General features: G+C 34.2%; 1 long non-coding RNA gene across 1 annotated transcript in view; it reads left to right on the top strand.

Annotated features, from left to right (window-relative positions):
- Positions 1 to 2,259: 2,259 nt before the first annotated feature.
- The window catches only part of LOC121955079, a 15,181-nt gene continuing 9,686 nt past the window's right edge, over positions 2,260 to 7,754 (top strand). Inside the window, exons 1-2 of the long non-coding RNA XR_006106592.1 lie at positions 2,260 to 2,361; positions 5,315 to 5,394. This is a non-coding gene — a long non-coding RNA (uncharacterized LOC121955079). The remainder of the gene's footprint in view (positions 2,362 to 5,314; positions 5,395 to 7,754) is intronic.

Below are 7,754 nucleotides of genomic sequence, written 5' to 3'. Positions count from 1 at the left end.
ATGTGTTTTATAGCTTTTTTATTAAATAAATATTAAATAGAAACCTAGACATAATAGGCCACACTTTTCTACGTACTCACCAAGTAAACAAAAATATAAGCACACAGAGTCAATTAATTTAACTTATTTTAGTACTTATAGTTTTATCCTGTTATGTATGTTGTGACATTTATTTATCTTGTATACCAAGAAAAAATGTATATGATTTCAACATGGTTACGACGTCTTCCAGCTTAATCTGAAGGCAAATTTCAAATTTCAAATGCTCCTAATGATTTGTGTTAAATTTGCTTCCTGTGATTTTTTTCTTTGCTTTGATTTTCTTTCAGCTGGCTGTGACAGGCTGTTTTTTTTTAAATGTATTTTAAAAGCAAGGTTACATCACATTGCAGGCTGTACCAGGAGGGAGAAAAGGCTCCATGTTGACCTGGTTACAGTGTGTAGGGAAGGGTCAGAGGTCACGCGTGAAGAAGTGGTCTTCAGAAATCATTCAGTGAGTCTGTTTGAGGGTCAACTCAGGTGAAGGCGACGTCTCTGCACCACTTGGCAGTTAAAGACGCATTAAGAAACATGAGAAACATGTCTTCAGCTGTGTTCAGTGTGTGTGTGTGTGTGTGTGTGTGTGTTTGTTTAAGGGCTCTCTGCTGGCTGTGGAGGCGATGTAAGAACACTAGAGCCCCAGAGCGCCATCATATGGTTAGTATATGTTACTCTGTTTAAAGATTTTTTTCAAATTCATCTGTTTTTAAGGTAATTAAAATTGTAGAATATATATTTTTGTGTATTTTACGTTGTTTTTATGTTTGTGAAACAGGGTGAAACCACAAAACTATACAGATTTTCCATACTGGGGATTTCTCATCCTCACCCACTCCAGCCGACCACCGCCCCCATCCTCAGCTTTTAATCCAACATGTGCAATTTTAAATGGTCTCATGACAACAAAACGGCTCATATGGGGAATAACATCATCACACATTAAAACTGGTCTCACTGAATCCACAGTCTCAGTTTTTCAGTCATGTCCATGTTTTGCAATTCCAAGACTGTTAAGGGACCCTGGTATGCAGAGTTATGCAAGTATGCCGTTTTGAAAAATGTCAGTGGCACTTCTTCTTCTCTCCAAAATGTAGCCTAAATTTGGAACATCAAACAGCCCCTTTGAGACACGATATCATGACATGGTTACTACCAACGGATGCCATCCGCTCTCATATGACTCCAGTATCTCTACTAGTTTTAAATCTGAGCTGGGTTTTATTTGCTACTGCTTCACCCCTCACCCATTTTTTTCTGCTCCTTTCATTTTCTTGTCCTCTCTCTAGACTTTTCTTTTCTGATCCTCTGGGTTTTGGTGATGCATTTTTGACTTAGACAGTCAGGCACCTTAAGTCTTTACATTGGCAGTGCATGCATGTTTTGCAAATCTGCTTTTATTGTGAAAATAGTGTGCTCAAAAGTAAGATATGTAGATGGCAGGCCTGGATGCACTACATGTCCAAATTTAATAATATTGCATTTACTACAATTTTTTTATTGTAAAATCAGATATAGGATATGCTTGAAATATGTTGTCAGGAAACGTTTAGCTAATACTTGCAGCATACTGCATTTTTGCAGTTTGTCAAATACATTAACAACATTTCCCCACTAGAGAACATAATCGGGTCGACATTATTGTAACAGTTATACTTTTGAAATCAATATTGCCATCTGAATATATTGGTGTATATTTTTTTTCAATTTTTTTTTTTTTTATGTTGATTAACCATCTTGGACACAATATATTATTTAAGGGTGAATATGTATATATATATTATATATGTATATATATATATATATGTGTATATATATATATATATATATATATATATATATATATATGCTCAAAAAAACATGAATCTAAAGGGGAGTTTAAATCTCATTCATCAGCAGCTCCGCGTTGACTGCTGGAGTGATGTGATGACTCCAGAATTTATTTTTGAGTGATCAGGACCCTGAAAGTGATGCACCTAAATGGAATTCGGCCATCATTGCTTTACTTATAAACAGCTGTGTTTTTCCTGCCGTGACGCGTCAAAATATCTTCTGTGGAGAAAGGCCAATGTGTGTTTTTTTGTTTTATTTTTTTGGTGAAGGTAACATTTCCACTCCAGACCAGTAGGGGGTGATACGTGGTTCTTGTGTCGCCCCTGACTGTGACGTTATATCACGCACCTGTGCACTGAGTCTGCGTGTTTTCGGATGGAGGGAAGTTCTTACAACTCAAACAAGAAGTCAAGTCAGAGATCATCCATGAAAAGCAACAAGTCAACCTTCAGATACCTGCTGCTGCAAGTCATCTGCATTACACACCGTCAGGTTAGTGTTTGTCTGCTTAAGCCATCAACAGCAGTGAATGTAAGCAGTAATGTGTGTGTATCACAGTCTATATGTCGTCTTCTGTGCCACAGAGCTCGGTTGTTCCAAAAACTATTAAAAACACACAATGAGCCACACTGTTGCACTACTAAGTGATATGTTCCTACATTACACACACCCTGTAGTTTATTTGGACTCCATTCCTGCTGCCCCAAATACTCACTAGAGCATCAAATGTGGATTAATCCGCCTCTGAAAATAATCCCCAATAAATGTTTTATTTCCCTCTCTTTGCTTTAGAAAACTACAGTGACCAGCTGTTTTAAGAAATCACTGAGACTTAAAAAAAAAAAAGAAACTATATAAATACAGTCATGCGTGCAGTAATACACGGGCTATGATGTGAAATCATGACTTCAGGTTCAAATTTCAGTTCATCTACAGACATATTTTAAACATGCGGAACAAAGAACAGCCTAATTGTTACTAAAACAACGAATGATGAGAACGTGATAGAAATAATAATAGACTTTCTCCCATTTATTGTGTCTGTTTTTGTGACGATCACTTTGAATTTTAGACCCAGGTAGTTTTTAACTTGTTTTTAGGTTAAAAGTTAAGATAAAGTTCACTTGTGTTGCATCTAGTTGTGATGGTTTAGAGTTTTGGGGAGGAGAAATGCTGATCAGGGTCGTCACAAGTACAAGTATGTGTTGATTGAGCTTTGGCTGCCACCTGCTGACTGCATGATGATCAACAACTTTAATGTCAGCTGCATTAAAATCTTTGAATTATTTGAGTTCATATAAAAAAAAAAATCATATATAAACTATACTAACCTTAAACGAAAAATAAATGAATAATTAAAGAGAGAGGGACAAAACATATAAAAATAATACACAAAGTATGCATAAAAGGAGGAAGGGATAGAGATAACAAGTGGAAAAACCAAACAGATCTTTGATGAAGTTTCTGTATTTTAAGTATGACACATGAGAAAGCTAAGCGTAGAAAAAAATCACTAAAACAATCACTAATAAATTATGTTATTTTCTTGAATATATAGTTATAAAGTAGCTTAATTTAATTTAAATTTAAAACAAAACATTAAAAACAGTACACTTACTATTATTAACATGGAATCTAAGCAATATAAGACAAAAATATAAAATAAAACAGAGGAGAAAAATTGCAGAGATTTATTTTAAATAGAATTTTATTCAGTAAAGAAGCTAATTAAAGGACCATACTGAAGGTCTTATTTTATTTTATTTATTTTTTTGTAGGTTTTAGTGAATTTACTGCTATGCATATAAAATAAAATATAGTTCTGTCTGTACTTTTCTTTTTACTGAAGTGTGACAGCATTTGGCTGATGTTTTTATTTGTTATTGCAATGCTCTTTATATGGAGTTACCTATTGTGTAGCTCAGGCCCTTTATAGCACAGATGAAGAAGATCAGCCTTCATGCGCACAATACTTGCTAGTCGATACTTTCACTGTTGGTTTTTGGTCCTTTCACTGGATTTGTTGACAATAACATGTCGGCCTGTGTGTTGAGTGTGAAACAGACAAACAGAAGATAAGTCCTTCAAACTCCTGAATCTGTTTTTTCCTATTCTCCTCATCCTGGCATCTTTCCGCTTTTCTTCTCCTCCTGCTCCTTTATAGCAGCAGGTGACACATTATAACTGTCTCAAAGCTCTGACACCCCCTCCTCATGTGACATCATCCCTCTGAGATGAGCTGACCTATGACACCTCTGAATACAGAGACCCCCCCAACACACACACACACACGCCCCCGCGCGCACACACACAACCCCGCACACACACACACACACACACACACACACACTCAGGGGGGTCTTTCTTTCCTTTGTCACAACACAGTAAATAGCTGGTTTTCTTTCTGTGAATGAAGTCGTCTGCTGCTGAAAAGATGTTTTAATCCTGTCGGATGTTTAAAAAGAAAATATTCATTGTACAGATGATAAAACCACCAGCAAACAAAATAACAAAACTATGACACATCTGATACTATAAATGTTAATCTAACTGAATGATTAAAAATATTTTGCACTACAAGAAGCGAGTTTCCGGTTGCATTTTGTTGTGTTTCAGTATTTGCTTATTTATGTTTTTAAAAAACCCTGATATATTCTAATGTCCGTATTGATTAAACCACAGGGATCCAAAAGCTGCTTAAATAAATGTAACGACTAAATAAAGGATTAAAGCCATTCTTAATGAACAAGATTTAGGATGATAAATAAATGTAGACGTATCTAGTTTTGCAAATGAACTCTTCAAATATTTTTCAAGCACTCTAAAGTCTAAAAAACCGTTATAAAACCATCGTAATGATGCCAAATCTCCTGAATCTCTATGCTCAAATATATAAATATTGTGAGATTTTCACTGAAGCTCACCATCACCAGGGAGCAGAATCCTGTTTAACTTTTGAAATGTTTTCCTAATTTCATAAAAATAAAGTAGGAAAAAATCATGTGAAAAATAACTTTAAAGGATATATGAGAAGGTTTGTTTCAGTCTTATGTCTATACAATAAAAATTAAAAGTAAAAATAAAAGTTATTTAATGTTGCATAGCATAAATACAGGGAAGCAGCTTCCCTTTTTAACCAAAGGCAATAAAATAAGACCTTGAAAGCTCAGGTGTGTTTTCCACTGTGGTAATTTTTCCAAGTGAACCAGGAACTTTTTTGTTGAGTTGAGGAACAAAACCTGCACTTTGACTAAGTGTGGCCCACACAGTTCAAGGGAGCAAAAAGTCTCTGTTCCAGGTCAATATCAGGACGAGAGTCGAACATTTCTGGTTTATTGACGTTAAAACCAAAGTTATTTTTTGTTGTTGGCTTCTTGACTCAAAACTTAACTTGGTGATGGTTTCATGGTTGTAATGTGTTAAAATATCCATATGATCTCTACAGATCTCCACTGTGGATTCGCTTTTCCTCGCCTGCATTTCTTTATTCATCACATCTGACTCAAACTCCAGAACCAGGCACCAGTAAGTACAAAGAACAAGATTATGTTTATGATGAAACTGTATCTCCAAAGCCACAATGTCTTTATTTATTTTTTCATTTTTAAAATCCACCAAGAGTCTAATTATCTTCACAGGTCTTCAGATGTGGTGGAAACAAAAACAAGTATGTTCAGAAGAGACTTCTTTAGTTCCATACATTAGTTAGCTGCATTAGTTTTTTCTAGTTCCTGAACTTTTTGTCCAAAAGTCATGTCATTAACAGCTTATATGTCCTTTTTTCATCTATTGTTCAAAGTCTAAAAACAGTTTGCAGTTTTGTTTGAGGCGTTGGATGAATTAAACACCACCAACCAGTTGCCACAAAGTGAACTTGAGGCTTTTGTTGCCTAATTTTCCCTCTTAGCAACCCACCTTTGACTTCAAAGTAAAAGCTAACAGCTAATTTGCTCCTAAACAAACTGAAGACGTGATAGCTGCAGTGACTTGTCGCCCCTTAAAATGAGTCTATTTTGAGAACTCCTGCCTTAAATGCTCACTTTGCTGTTATTTTAATGATTTAGAGGAAGACAATAAGCCTCTTAAAAAATGATTCAGCACTAATAAAGACTTGTTTATTTCCTGTCAATACATTAGGCTTCATTAAAATACATTTTTCTGAGAAAAACAAATCTACAAAAGTTCCACATTCCATTAACTTTTTGAATAGTTTTGTTGGAAATTTGTAACATAAACGTAACCCAAAAATATTTTCTTTCAAAGTAAAATTAGAATAATGTTGAAATATTATAGGAAGGTGACAGGAGATTTAATCTCAGTTTGGGATCTCAAGTGTCCAAAACTACAGTCTGTTTATTAAGAATTTTAGCTCAAAAGTTTGTAGGGATTTTGACTACAACATCAAAGAATCTCGTCCAAGTCCTTTTACAAACACAAAATAAACTACTTTTTTTTAACTTAACAAAAAAAGTTAGTTTCTGGGCTGACTAAATTTATTGACTAAATTTTACAAGTTGAATCACTACAAAATTACTTAAATGTGTCTTCATAAATTTAGTCAGCTTTAAATTTTAAGGCAACCTGGACACTTACTAACTTTTTCAAGTGCAAACAACACAGTGCAGGGTTGATTAATGAGGCATTGGTTTGTATCTTGAATCATAAAATGCATGATACAATTTTGTGTTTATTATTTATTTGAAAAAAGAGATATAATACTGGTATCTCTGTAAAGAACAATAGTTTTAATATTCCAGTCAGAGCAACCAGATCAGAATCACTACAGGCTGAAATCAAACCCCTCACACCTGCTTCAACTTTTATTCACCATCATAAATATCCAGTTTATTACAAAACAACTCACCGGTCAACATTATAAATAGATTTATAAAACACAGGGAAACATTTCAAAGTGACACTTTTGCAGAAAAAAAACACAACAAAAACATCAATAAAACATATTCACCAAGTACCAAAAAATAAGAAAACCTTCGGTTTGACCTGTTTTATGATCAGATCGTGTTTCGTTCATATTTAACAAGAGGGAGTTTAGTTTTAGACGTTTTGCGCGTCTGAGTGGGAAAATGAAAATGAATATTAATGAATTTTCCAAGCTTAACAAGACAGAAAAGTTTCACCTTTTTATTAGGAATTCGCCATTACAGTAATAAATGCCCTAAAAAGTGATCATTTGAACATGGGGACAGCGAGTTTTAAAATTAACCCTTTGAAACCTGGGGAAAATGGCTTATTTTGTTTTTAAAATATGGGAAGAAGGCAATGACCTATGCCCAAAAAGAAATTAATTTGAAAAAAAGTACAAGAACATTACCTGAAAAGTAGCCAGAAAAGAGATGACCTAGAAAAGTGCTAAAAATATTAAAATTGTCTGTAAAATCATTTAAAATATGTAGTTGGTGTAATCATTATAATAATTTCCTCTAGATTTTTCTCATTTTTCCTTCACATTTTTTTCCAAGCTTTTTTTTTTTTTTTTAAAAAAAAAAAACAACAACAAAACAACAAAAAACAACAACAACCAAAAATTCCAACTCTACCAATTTCTCAATTCTCAATTTGGGAAACATTTATTACCAAGTTGGTCATTGCCTTTTTTTCCACGTTTTTGGAAGAAATCAAACTTATTTGCCCAGGATTCAAAGCTTTAAATACTCATGAAAGGCGAAAACAGCCCAAGAAAAGTGATGTCAACCCAGCTTTCAAAGGGTTAAAAAGCAACTTGTGCTTAAGCTTTAACATTATAATTTTCCGATGTCACCTTTTCTGGAAAATGCCATTTTTTGTGAGAAATCAAATCTTGATGTAAACCACACTCCAGTCAAAAAGAAGCAATTTTCTCATTTTCCGAATATTTGTCTTTAAGG

The sequence above is a fragment of the Plectropomus leopardus genome, chromosome 16 (genome assembly GCF_008729295.1).
Source record: "Plectropomus leopardus isolate mb chromosome 16, YSFRI_Pleo_2.0, whole genome shotgun sequence".
NCBI classification, from domain to species: domain Eukaryota; kingdom Metazoa; phylum Chordata; class Actinopteri; order Perciformes; family Serranidae; genus Plectropomus; species Plectropomus leopardus.
This window is presented reverse-complemented; position numbering and strand designations above follow the sequence as displayed.